The following is a 13,752-nucleotide window of genomic DNA, read 5'->3' as shown; positions in this document are numbered from 1 at the left end:
AGCGCAATTTGGCTACTATTGAAAAGGAGTGTCTTGCTTTGGTTTGGGCTCTTGACAAGTTACGCCCGTACCTATGGGGACGTCATTTTCAATTGCAGACAGACCATTCCCCTTTGTGTTGGCTAAACAGGATGAAAAACTCCAACCAAAAATTGTTATGTTGGAGTCTGGCCCTTCAAGACTTTGATTTTTCAATCCACTTCATAAAAGGGCGGGATAATGTAGTAGCTGATGCTCTATCTCGCGTATCTGTTCCAGTTGACTGATATTTGATTCATGCCTATTTTACTGACTGATTTCCCGGCTCTGATGACCTCTGGACTGTTTTTAGACCTTGTGCTACTCTTTTACGCTTTTAACATGTTTTATGGACTTTTATAGGATTTTATGGCTTATGACCTTTTTTGAACCTGGACCAGCTTTTGGATTACCCCATTTTTTATTTTTATTTCTTTATTTCTTTAATAAAGTCTTCTTTTTCTTGGGTATTTTTAGGGGTCCCTTAATTTTCTTACTGTTATTTTGTAACTGTGTGTATCTTTTGAATATATTTAGAAGGCATAAGTCAAGAAGTAGCTCACCTGCTTAAAATGTTATCAATCCTTTCTTCTTTTAATGCTGTATATAGTGCAATGTCGATATATTGATTAAATTTTTGATTGTTCCCTTATCCCTGGTTGCTGTGGCGATGACGCAGAACTATCCAGAGTTCTGACATCATCTTCCCAAAAAGGGGCGTGTCATGAACCTGTAATGTTCATGAGTTATTAAAAATCTAATAGCAATACTTTGGCTCCAGCAAGGGACTCTGGGAGATGGTTGCAGTTAGAAAAGACAAGCCTTTGCCAATTTGCAATTCTGAGTTTCACTTCCCAGCTGAAGATGGTTAGAGAAGTCTTAACAAGCTGCACCTGTTTATCTTTGCTGATTAGCAAGTGCCTGGTACCCAAGGTCATCCTTGGCCTGTACAGTTGGAAAACACAGTTGGGAGGGGGGCCTGAAGGTGTGAAAATGTGAGAAACATCGAGAAGAAAGTTACATCAGCCAATTCCTGATTGGTCAATTAATCTTGGACCGTTAGGATCTTTTTCCTTTAAGTATAGGACTAGAGACCCATAGCCTTTGTTCTCTGCCTATGCTGACTTGGCACCAGAGTTCCACACCTTCTGCCTTATGGTTCCAGGGGTTGCTTATGGGAAGGTAACCTATGTCTGGTTCCATTGCTTTATGTTGAACATCCATCTCTCTTAGGAGAGGTGCCACGCAACCAACTACCTCGTGTGTAAGTAGTTAGGTGAGTTTAGTTTGTTATTTTCTTGTTGTGTGTATGAATTCTCTTGTAAGAACCTAAACCCCTGTTTGGGTGTATGGTCTTAAAGGATTACTTGCTGCTATATTTTATGTGCACTTATATATCTTAATAAAGCTACTTCTATTTAACCTGGTGTGTTCATTGAGAGAAAGGGTGGTTCTGGATTCAGTACCTTGACCAATCTCAGTCACTAACTACCAAAGAGGGTTAAGAAGTTAAAGGCTTGGATTTTAAGTGTTAAACCAGAGGTGCCTGGCAAGGAGTGTAACTGTGACTCTTGCCTTTTAGGACCTTGGTTTTTATATATCCTCTGGGCTCAGAGATCCCCTGGCTCTGAGTAGACCAGTATACAGGGGTGGTGGCAGCCTACCTTCTACCTTGCAGGGTTGTTGTGAGCGTACACAGCCTTGGCAAGGGTGAAGTATTAGCTTTTTGGTTCCAGTCTCATTTCCCTAAGAGTGGGGGTCTGAGCCTGATGCATGAACCCAGTACCTTGGTGGTCTAGGGGGCATGACAACATAACAACAACAAATACATGTTTGGGGTGTGTATGAAGGCGTTTGGTTTGCTTGAGCATCACCAGTTTTCTTCTGTGAAATGGCTATTTTGTGAATCTGGCAGTTTCTTAGATTTCTAAATGTGCCTTTGGACCCAAAATTGATTGGAGGGGGGTGCTGTTCTAAACTGTAGCTTTAAAGTCTAGTTCCCTATTTAATTACATTTCATTAACTTCTGTGATTTGATTTTTTTTAAAAAAATGTTCATGTTACCACTTTCTGTAGGTATAGAAAATTCATTGGCAATAAATATTTTACTTTGAGCCATTTGTGTAAGAACACAATGGTAGGAAATACAGGTTTTAATTTCTATGGCATCTCAGCTAGCTGGACCAAAAATTAGAAAAATGAAAATGAAGCTGGGAAAGATCCACTGGGTCATAGGGTCAAATCCTCTGTCCTGAAGCATAACATCATGTATTTGAAGATTCCCACCAGATACTTCTCTAGCCTTTTCATAAAAACCTTCAAAGAGATAGATTCCATAGGCATCCTAGTCAGCTGGCCCTAACTGCTCATTAGGATACAGTCACCTTAGCATGTTTGCTGATATCTATCTGAGAATTAGCCAGAACTGTTCACATGCTGGGTGGAATTGCTGTTTAATATTCCATTTCTGGGCTTTGTGTGATTCAAAGGAAGTTTCCTCCTAAAGAGGAATTGACTTTCCCTACAATATCCCTCAGCATATCTGTTATCAGGAGTGGCTGCAGCCTCCACAGCTGGTAGATCTATTCCAACCTATCTACGCAGCTGAGCCAGCTGATGAGGGATCTCTTTCCAATTGGAGTCTGGTGTTTTCAATTTAAAATGGAGCCGTTCCCTAGCCAACACATTTTCAAGATCACTAGGAGATCTGCCTGCTGTCATGCACTTTGGTTGAGCCTGGAGGCCTCCTGGCCAACATACAATGTACTTGTGAGTAAGCAGCCCAGCCTTTAGGTTGTCAGAATGAATCCCTGCACTGGATGTTTCTGTTGAGTCAGTTGCTTCTATGTTACTTACTGGGGTACAGGCAAACCTGAGCACTCTGGCAGACCACAATCTGTTATCAATTAATTATACCTGGAGAGACAATACCAATAACAATGGTCTTCTTAGGAAGGCTTGCTTTGAGAAAACGTGGCAGCCCCTGTACAGAGATAATTTCATAAAGCAAAGGGAGTGTGGTGAGGTGTAGGGAAACAACTCTTGCAATAATTTTATTTAAATGATAAAACAGGAAGTGATGCAAACTTCACCACAGAGAGTAAAAGTAGAAATGAAGTCTTGAAAATTGCTTTGTTAACAAACAATGAAACCACGTTCTTGCCTGTGAAATATACAATGCTGCAATCCTACAGTTGCTTACCTGGGAGTATGTATTGAATTCTGGGGCTTACTTCTGAGTAGACATGCCTAGGATTACACTGCATATTAGTAAACTTAAAAGTGCTATGGTTTTTTAATTGGTAACTTGAATTGATTTTCTTTACAACTGCTAAACACAGTATACCCTAGTTGTTTTCTTTGTGTCTATTTTTGGATTTTCAGTTCCTTTAGGTGGGGGTCTGTCTTTTTCATTGGTCAGCTTTTAACTTTTTCTAGTTTAAATAAAAGGTTAACTTAAAAAAGTTGTTGAAGTGTAACATTGATTCCCTGTAAGAGTGGGAACATATCTGCTACTAAATTTAAAGACCCCAGAAGATATGTGATTAAGTATAATGTACAGGTTTATAAACCTTTTGGAGGCTCTCAGTGAGACTTTATGATAAAAATTTTTATTCAGAATTCTGGACATTTTTAGTGTAATGCTAAGTTTGTATGACAAGTAGCAAATTGTTTTCAGGTAAAGCCCGGTGAGTTCTGTGGGCTTATGGAAAAGAAACCCACTCATAGCATTTGAAAATGAAAAATAATCCTACCAGGCAATTCACTGTGTTTCATGCATTTCTCATGACTGGAAAGTTCATAGTTGAAAGTGGATCTATTTAACTTTTAACTTGAGTTAATTTTAAAGGCTTTTAACTTTGATTAGTTAAATTTTTCATTAACTTTTCCCATGTCTGTATAAATGAAATGCCATACTGGCTTTCACATTAAGTGATATTTTATCGCATCTGTCTTGCTTTTGGAAAAAGTGGGGCAGGGAGAAAAATGAAGAAAAAATAGTATTTAAAAATTCAGATCACATTCATGAACTAGATGGCTTGAAGCATTTCATTATTCTCTCAGCCCCACCCTGTACACTCACCTCAATCTGCAATAGGGTATAACAGCACAGACCTTTCTTCTAAAACTGTTGGATTACCAAAATAACCTGTATGAAGCATTTTGAATGATAGAAATGCTATATGTAAATATCAAGTCTTACTGTTTGCCTGAGTGGGATGGCATACATTCGCTGTTGGCTTCTCCCACTGCCCCAGTCTCACAGAGCCCTAAAAGACAAACAGCTCCTCTTCCAAGAGGAGGAGGCATCCCTTTCTTGCCTTGCCTTCGTCAGTTCAGATTGGGGCTTTTCAGCTCGTGTGGTGAAATCCCTTCTTTTTCCTTGTCTTTTTCTGACTCTCCATCTCTAGTTTTTCTGGGTTTGTTGTTGTGAGTGTTCCTCTTCTCATCCATTTTTTTTAAAAAAAGCTTTTCTTTCCCCAGCCCCCCCCCAATTTTCCCGCCTTTTCCTCTCAGCTTGTGATCTTTGTCTTTGGGTTTTTTGGTGGAGGTATTGAGTTGGGGTTCTTAGGCATGGCTACAGTGGCTTCTCTCCCTAGTGACTCCTGCAGTCGCTGCTACTGACAGGACTGCCATTTTGTGCTGGGTGTATGGTTTGGAGGCATCTGGGATAACTCCCTCAGGCCTCTTATCAGCTGCTTATGGAGTTTTTTTTCCTGCATTTGATTTCATTGGTGTGGGCTGGTGTCCGTTTATTCTAGCACCAGGCAACATTAGTGCTACCTGCTCCTACCATCCTTGCAGGTTAGCGTTCTGGGCTTCCCTCTGCCTTATTGGGTGTGTGTGTTACTTTCTGTACGTTTTGTGTGGTTATGGCTTGCTCATGATGGTACATGCAAGTTTAGATGCTTTTCTTGGCAGTCTATTATTAAATGAAGTGTACGTTTTAAATATAAAATAAATTTCTTTATCCCTTTCTCTGACAGATAATCCCTTTTTGAAGATGTGTTTAATAGAATCACAGAGAAGATGCTGCTTTTTATATTGTCTAACTGAGAGGGAAAGTAGCCCCATGCCTTTTAGTAGTCCTTTATGCCCCCTTAAACAATTGTTTAATCATGGGGACGCCAGATACTGCACAGGTTACTGTGGCATGGCAACTTTCTGCCAACACACATAAGTTTGAGAAGTTTTGTCTAGCTGGAGAAGCTTCTTTCTCAGAGTTTTGGCTAATGTTAAATGATTCTGGAGTACAGATGGCTAACGTTTCTGGTGTTCATCAGGCATATTTCTTTGTCTAGCAGATGGAGATGCTGTTTTCATGGAGTTTTTCCTAAGCTCAAATCACTTTAAGAGTATGATTAGTTAACTTTACTGGTGTCAGTTAGGCATTTTCCTTCTCTTCTGTTGGCAAGGTGTATCCTGGCGGCTCAGGTGACGTCACCTGATGGTGTTCGTCCAAAGTTTTAGTTTCTCCTAGTCTTTTCAGCAGCTTCCACTTCCATTTGTAGATCGCATTCCAGCACAGCTGAGAATTTTGGTGTCTATTCCAGACACAGCTTTCTTGCACTTTTCATCAGTCTTCTTCATCAGATGCATGAAGTGTGATAGTCAGTTAGGACGCATGAATACGTAAGGGTGTCGAGCAAAGCAATTGTAAACAGCATTCAAATGGCAATGAAACACAAAAAGTACAGTCTCTGACAATTCAATTAAGGGACCACTCACAACTTAATTCAGTTGTTACCGGCTGTACTTTTTGCATAGTCATGCATGCAGGAGGAGGTCCCAGGCTCAATCCTCAGCATCTTCAGGTAGGGCTGGGAGAGAACCTGAAGAGCTGTTGTCAGTCATCTAGAAGAACCAGTGGTCTGACTCAATATGGCAGCTTCTGGTGTTCCTTTGTGCCTGCCAACTGAGACTAAAGCAGTTTTTGCATTCGGTCAGCATGGCCAGCTGCCTAAGACATTTTGTTGCCTCAGCTGAAGCAGTTAATTGTTCTTTCCCTCAATCCTACAAGTCAAGGTGTATAGTACCCAACGCCAGACAAGTTATTTTGGCATCCTGAAGCAGAAAATCTTACAAGCACCTCTCCCTGGATGTAACAATGCAACAATAATAAAGTAACTAATAATTTGCCACCCTTTTATGACACCCAGTTTGGCTGCCTGAGGCTGCTGCCTCACTCTGTCTAATGGTAGGACTGGCTCTCCATGAAAGCTTATGTCACAATAAATTTGTTCATATTTAAGATTCTATAGGACTCTGTTGTTTTTGGTGCAACAATCTAATGCAGCCACCCTCTGGAACTCCACACAGAAATGTTGCCCGCTGTGCTGTGTGTGAGATGGTAACTAGATGCTGAGCAGCAGGATGACATTCCAGGTTGATAAGAAACACTAGTCCTTTCCCCCAGTAGATTTCAAAACTGTACTGCTAGAGCCTTGCTCAGCCAACCAGAGAAATGCAGCAGCAAAGGGCAATTTTGAAATGGAACTTGTAAAACTTGAAGTGATAGTCCAATGCTACCACTAAATCTTTGCACCTGTTTACTTTCATCACTATTTCTGGACTGCTGTCTGAGGAAACTCTGTCCACCTTCTCAACATAGGAAGCTCCCTTATACTGAATCAGACCACTGTATTGTTCTCTACACTGATTGGCAGCAGTTCTCTGGGATTTGAGTCAGGGAGTCTTTCCCACCCCTACTAGGAGATGCTAGGCATTGAACTTCGGTCCTTCTGCATACAAAGCAGCATGAGGGACAGCCCTTCCCCAAAGCTGCCTTTGAGATGTAAAGAAGTTCCCCATTAGGTTGGCTGCTATTTTATCCTTCAGTACTGCCATCCTATGCATGTTTATATGGGAATAAGCTCCACTGAGGACAGTTAACTTCCTCCTGAGTAAAGATGCATAGAATTACCCTGTAAATGTAACTGCATTACAACATATCTAAAACTGAGGCCTTTGGATAGATCCAGGATTGAAAGAGTTGGGCCAGGAAGGAACATAAGAACATCCCGCCCCTAGCCCCAATGGAAGGCTTTTCTAAAGTGTTAGAGCAGTGATTTTCAACCTTTTTCATCTCACAGCACACTGACAAGGCACTAAAATTGTCAAGGCACACCATCAGTTTTTTAAGGATATATTTTATCATTTAAAAAAAGAGTATTAAGATTGTGCTTAAAGTTCAATAACTAAAATTTTAATCATTGTGTTATTTAAAAAGAAATCAGTGGGAAATCTGTGCTTGATGTTTCATGATGTCCCTTGTCTGAGGGCAGATGGTTGACAAGCATACCCTCAAGTCCTCCTCCAGTATTTGAAGCCACGACCTGTTCTTGCTCTTCATTGTGTTCCTAGCAGAGAAACCAGCCTCACACAGATAAGATGTTGAGAAAGGAAGAAGTGCTTTAATCCCCATCTTTGTGATGATGGGGTATGCCTCTTGGAGAGACAACCAGAATGAGGCCATATCTGTTGATGAGTGTTTCAGTTTCAGTCCTCTATTATTTCTGATTTCCATCAGCTCATCTTCTTCTGCAACAGTTAATTCTGCTGACTCGCACGCACTTAACACAAACGGATCTCTCACCCAGTCTAAGGAAGATACATCAAGTGACGGGAAATACTTTACAATGTTTTTACTCAGCAGTGACAAATTTTGTAGAATTAAATCGACAAGATTTTTGTCCAGTCTGCAACTTTTTGTCAGTTCAAGCATTTCAGCTTTGTTCTCTTTTTTGATTCTGGCTCCCCACAGTGTTAGTTTTTCCTTAAAGGAGATAACTTTGTCAGTACAAGTAAGAATATTTTCATTCTCTCTCTGCATACTCTTGTTAAGAGTGTTCAAGGCTTGCAAAATGTCATCTAGGAATGCAACTTTATTGCACCAGGTCTCATCACTAAGCAGGACAGCCAGCTCAGACTCTTCTGACGTAAAAAAAATTAGAAGCTCTTCCCTCAGTTTATACAACCTTGAAAGCACCTGCCCTCAAGATAGCCATCTCACTTCCGTGTGCAGTAGAAGTTGTGTGTGAGCAGCTTCCATGGCAGAACACAGTGCTGAAAACAACCTAGATTTCAATGGCCTACTCTTGATGTAGTTAATCATTTTGATCGTCTCAGCCAGTACTTTTTGGAGTTCAGGTAGTACTGATTTTGAAATGAGGGCCTCTCTGCAGGAAACAGTGTGTACAAACAATGCCAGGGTTCTTTTGTTTGGCCAGTGCAACGAATCCTCTTAGGCTTCCCAACATAGAGGGAGCACCGTCCGTGCAGATGCTGATGCATGATTTCCATGACAAATCGTGAGAATTGAAATAGATGTTGACAACATCAAAAATGTCTTGGCCTCTTGTTGTTTCTGGAAGTGATTTGCAAAATAACAATTGTTCAATGATGTCTCCATTAAAAACAAACCTGCCGAATGCTAGGAGTTGAGCTTTTCCAGTGATGTCAGTTGACTCATCCAACTGGATAGCAAAGAAATCGGCTTCTTTAATGTTAGCTATCACTTGTGACTCAATGTCTTGAGACATGTCCTGTATACGCCGACTAACAGTGTTATCTGACACAGGGATTTTCAAGATCTTTTTCATATGTTTTGCCAAACATAATATTTCACCAAACATAATACAGCATCCTGGTAAAATTACTGACTCAGCAATTGATGTGATTTCATCTTTTTTGCTACAGTTTTGGCAATGGCATAGCTTGCTTCTTGAGCTTTGTCAGAAATAGTTGTGATTTTGGTAAATTGTTTAGCCTGATGTGTTTGATCAGCTATAACCCTTTTAAAATAATCAGTTGGTTTCTCGCATAAATCTGAGTGCTTTGTGTGAAGGTGTCTTTTCAGCTTACTTGGAACCATAGCTTGGTTTGCCAGTTTCTCACTGCAAACAACACACTTAGGACGTGGCACTTCTTCTCCCGATAAAATGAATCCGAAGGACAAATAGTCTTCATTATACTGGCACACGATGGTTTTAGAACTAACACTGATGGTACTATGTGCATTACTACCTGAACTAGTGCCAGCCACACCTGATTCATTGTCATCGTCCAACTTACATTTTTTAATTAAAAATCTATCCATGTCTAATAAGCCCTGAAAAAAAAAACATAATTAGGAACTAAATTCAGAAATAACAAAATAAACATAAACAAGATAGAAATAACAAACTATTTACCTGGACATTTTTGTCCCTGGGGCAAGAGCACTTTGGGAGGTGACTGGGGATGAGTTTTTTGAGCCATACACAACTCTACCAAACAATAACAATGCTCACCATCGTTGGAGTCTTCCAGCAGAGCTCTTGCACTTTGCTTTGAAAGCCAGGGCACCACATCTCTCTGAAGATCAAATTGGGTGTTCAGCTGGAGCAGCATCGCTCCTTCTGCTTCTGGTCTGCCACCAGCCCCCATAGGCAGCACGCTCCCCAAAAGCTGCTTTCGCTTCTGACCCGCGCTCGTCGTCTCTTAAGATTGGAATCACCCAAAGTAGGCAGAGAAACTATTGCCTATTTGATGCGCCGAGTGTCACTCATGTTTGCGCTGCTTCCTCGCCCTCTGTAGCTTGACCCTGCAGTGATTGTGTTGCAGTGGTGCCCCATTAGCGTTTAAATACATTGGAAGTGTTTCCCTGAGTATCTTGGTGTGCATTTGCAGGTGCGTCATTAGTGCTCGACTAAGCAGGGTTCAGTGTATTTCAGTTCTAACCCTGTAGCAGCTACACGGAATAACATGGAACTTACAAGCTTACACGGAATAACACACCCAATCCGAACAACAGCTGACTGAAGAATGACACTGGTTCTGCCCTCCCTCAAACTCCCCAATGGCCCTACTAATAAATGACCCTCCCCCAAACTCCTGCAGCACACCTGCAGACCATTCGCAGCACACCAGTGTGCCATGGCACAGTGGTTGAAAATCGCTGGGTTAGAGAGATGCATGGATTACTGGATTTGTGTATAGTGAAGTCACAAAAAATATAGTCCAAAAATTGCTTTGAGCTTGGGGGAATGGAAGGAGAAAAGAAGGAAATTAAACTCCGTCAACTCAGCATGGGACTACTTAAGCACTAGCATAATGAGTCGCAGAAGGTATGCATGCACCAAACCCAACAATGCAGCAGGAAGGCAAGACCAAAATAAATAAATAAAACAAGCTGAGCTGAACTGAGCAAGTAACCTTCAGGAAATGGAAATTCAGCCTTCGTGAGGGCAGTGTAAAAGGAACGAGAAGGAAGACAGGGAAACCAAAAATTGGCAATTTGAAAGCTGGGAAGGGAATTAATAAAATTTGGTCAGTTACATCAGTGGTGTAATAATACTATATAACAGATATTATGAGGCGTGCCTTATTTACTTTTGCTGAGGAGATTACTAACAGAATTGTGTTTTCATCAATGGCAACCCTGTTGCTCCAACCCCTTTGCTCAGCATTCTCCTGTCTCTTTGCCTCTTGTGATGCATAGTCTGAAGCATCTGCTAGTTCCAGTCTGAAGGACAGCCTGCAGGACTATTGTGATCCTCAGGTGGGAATCCATTATTTGGAAATCACTAACATAGAAATACTAGTATGAGAACCAGATAGCAGTTAGTATTCTGAATGGCAGTTGATTTCCCACCACCCCAACACATGGCCCTGGATCAAAGGAAATTATTTTCATTTACAATATATCTTATTTTATGCCTTTGTGATGCAAATGTGTACATGGTTGCTGCTGGGGGGGAAATATGTTTCACTGTTGTTGGTAGTCTGTGCTCAGACAATAGGCTGCATGAATGAAATTTGCCATACTAAAGGCAGAATTAGTTATATCTTAATGGGCAACATTTGAAAAACCTTTTGCCTCCCAGATAAGCAATTGTTCCCCATAGCAACTGCCATGGATGAACATGCCTTTAGAAATGAAAAGTAGCAACTGAATTGCCCAATTCATCTTTCAAACTGTTCACTTCAGGAGATCAGAAAACAAGGAGATAGTATATGATAGTGTTCAGGTTTTAAAAGTGGGTTTCTTTGGGAAAAGTGGAGAAATTGATTGAAGAAAATAAAAAGATGGGGAGATGTTGTTTCAGCAAAACAAAAATACTCCTCCAAACACTTGCAGTTTAAGAATCTTAACTGGATTTTGGTTTTCACAAGGATGTTTTTTTTCCTTGAAAAGAATGGTGAAGTTCAAAAAGAATGGTGAAGTTCAAAGAGCTTCACAAAGCTCTATTCACTGTAGATGTGAAAGGTGATGAAATCTAGGACAAGCAGTGTTTGCAATCTAGAGAGCAAATGAGAAAATTGACAGAAGCCGGTTCATTAATTCTCTGCTAGTATTAGCTAAGAGAGAGTGGGGAAAATTTTCAACCTGAGGGCTGCATTTCCTTGGGGGCAATCTTCTGGGGGACTCATGCCAATAGTGGGCAGACAGACAGAGGCAAAGTGAGCAGAGCTATGGAACCCAGTTTAGATCACAATCTCGTGTGCAATTCATTTTTTATCAATACAGAGCATTGTGAGTGGATTAAATAATTTGGTGGTCTGTTATGCAATGCCGGTCTCTGAGGTAGTAAGGAAAGACCTCATTCCATCATAATTTAATATGTACATAGTGCCTCTAATATATTAAGTGCTTATAAGATAGTATTAGACGCATCAATTTAACTATGCATATGAGGCTGTTATATCCCTTTTATGTGACACCATGTGAACTGTGCTCTACAACATAATTCTTTCCCCCATTTCCCCCTCCCCCAACCTGTCTGGGTAATTAAACTGCCATCTCGGGCACTTTCAAATGGATGGGCCCTAACAGATGATGCGTAAGGTCCTAAACATCGCCAATTAAAGGATGTTGGGGTTGGGAAAGATTTGCAGTGACATAGATAGGGAACAAAAAGGAGCTTTAAAAAAAAATTCTAACCAATTTTTTCCCCCTATGGTTGACTGAAAAAATATAGTAACGTCTTAAACAAAAGTGCAACTCCATTACAACATTGCAATAAAATGAATGGCATATCTTCTGATTTGTTGTATTTGCAAATAAAAAATCAAATCAAATTAAATTTTAAAAGCACACTTTCTACTGATGTGGCTGTTCATGCCCTCAGCTCCAGCAGAAACCTTGTTGTATTCATACTATGGATTAATTGTAAGAACTACAATTAAATTTGGCTAAGCTAATATTGCATTTGTTGCTATGTCTGTTGTTTAGTTTGTTACAAACCACCTTCAGCACAATTTTCTTATGGAAACACAATATACAAAAAAAGTGAATTATCTGTTGATTGATTGACTGAATAAATGGTATCCAATTAACTCCAGGCCAGTACTATTTACAAGGGAAGAAAGGCCAGAAATAAGTCTTGGAATAAAGATGCAATAAAGATGCAATCCTAACCCTTGGCTGGTAGGAGTGGGGCCTGATAGAGACGTTGAACTTACACTGGCTGGGGAGGGTGGGGGGAGAAGGAAAAATGATCCAGAATTCTGGATCAGGTCCATTGTAGTCACACAACAGGAGAAGGGTCTGAACCCGATCCAGTGGAACCAGTGCTGACCTGATCTCCTCCCCTGAATCCTCGCATTGCAGGGGTTTTCTGCTGACTACTGCCAGCGGACATGCTACCAGTAGTAGAATCTGTCTGACATTTCAGTTGACACAGGGTGTTCCTTGCTGGCGGGACTTTCCTGCTGACAGGAGAGCTTCCAAATTATACTCGCCTACTATATATCCAACATTGGGGGGTCTAGATTGGCCTTGGCTGTCATGTAGAATTGTTAGGCAGGCAATTATTGAGGTATTCTGATTTCGTGACATTTAGGATTTTAAAGGTCAGAACCAGCACCTTGAATTCTATGGGCTACCTGTGAAAATGTAATTCATTTTAAGGTTTGCTCTTTCATGGCCTTCAATTTTATGGCCTTCCATGTACAATGAAACAACAGCAATCCAACATCCATCTGAAGAAGTGATAATTGACTGAATACCATCTCTCCATGAGGAGCATATTTCTCTATGGTCAACTACAAAGTTTTTGTGCATTTCAGACTATGCTATTCTGCAGGCACTTGCGGCTCACTGGTGAAGCAGCCAGTGTCCCGTCACAAGTCAGTGTCAAACAGAGAATATACAGGGCCCTGGACAGCTCCAAGGGGCCCAAGGCAACTACAACAGAAATTATATCTGCAGGATGCTAGACCCCACTGAAATGTTATGTAGGCTGATCAGGCCTGAAGTATGGTAAGTTCCACCTCCCTGACTGGAATGGCTGGCTGGTTAAAGGATTCTTGCCTTATTTTGTAGCCTTTAGCTTATGCAAGGTGGGAAGACAGAGGTACTTCAAAAAGTTGTGGGACTCTCCAAAACAGGGTGGAAGGGGCTGCAGGTGGAGATAGTGGCTGCAAGGGGAAGGGTGATTTGGCAAAGTTGCTTTCCCTCCTCTTTCATCCATAGATTGATCCACTGGATCAAAAGCCCTTCCATGAAGGTAAGGGCACCAACTGGATTCTGCTCAAAATCTTCTTATAAAGTGGGAGTAACCAACATGGTGTATATACTGCCTGTCAGGCCCCATAATGTTCTTACTCTTGCTTTTTAATGGTAACACCATTACTGGAATGTTTATCCCATTGTCTGCTTAGTACTGGACCAGTTCTAAGTTTCACCACCCACCACCATTATGGAAAGAGAGAATATATAAACTGAGTTAAAAGCACTGTAACTTTCCA

At 40.9% G+C, this 13,752-nt stretch overlaps 1 protein-coding gene across 4 annotated transcripts in view; it reads left to right on the top strand.

Moving 5' to 3' along the window:
* Positions 1-2,682: 2,682 nt before the first annotated feature.
* The window catches only part of KCTD1 (potassium channel tetramerization domain containing 1), a 106,018-nt gene continuing 94,948 nt past the window's right edge, over positions 2,683-13,752 (top strand). Inside the window, exon 1 of one of the 4 annotated variants that reach the window (XM_061597546.1) lies at positions 2,683-2,787. The gene's annotated coding sequence lies outside the window, so the exon portion shown is untranslated. The remainder of the gene's footprint in view (positions 2,788-13,752) is intronic. The other 3 variants (XM_061597537.1, XM_061597575.1, XM_061597555.1) reach the window with 3 other exon arrangements.

The sequence above is a fragment of the Rhineura floridana genome, chromosome 1 (genome assembly GCF_030035675.1).
Source record: "Rhineura floridana isolate rRhiFlo1 chromosome 1, rRhiFlo1.hap2, whole genome shotgun sequence".
Lineage (NCBI taxonomy): Eukaryota > Metazoa > Chordata > Lepidosauria > Squamata > Rhineuridae > Rhineura > Rhineura floridana.
Note: the sequence above shows the minus strand (reverse complement) of the source record. Positions and strands in the feature narration are given on the sequence as shown.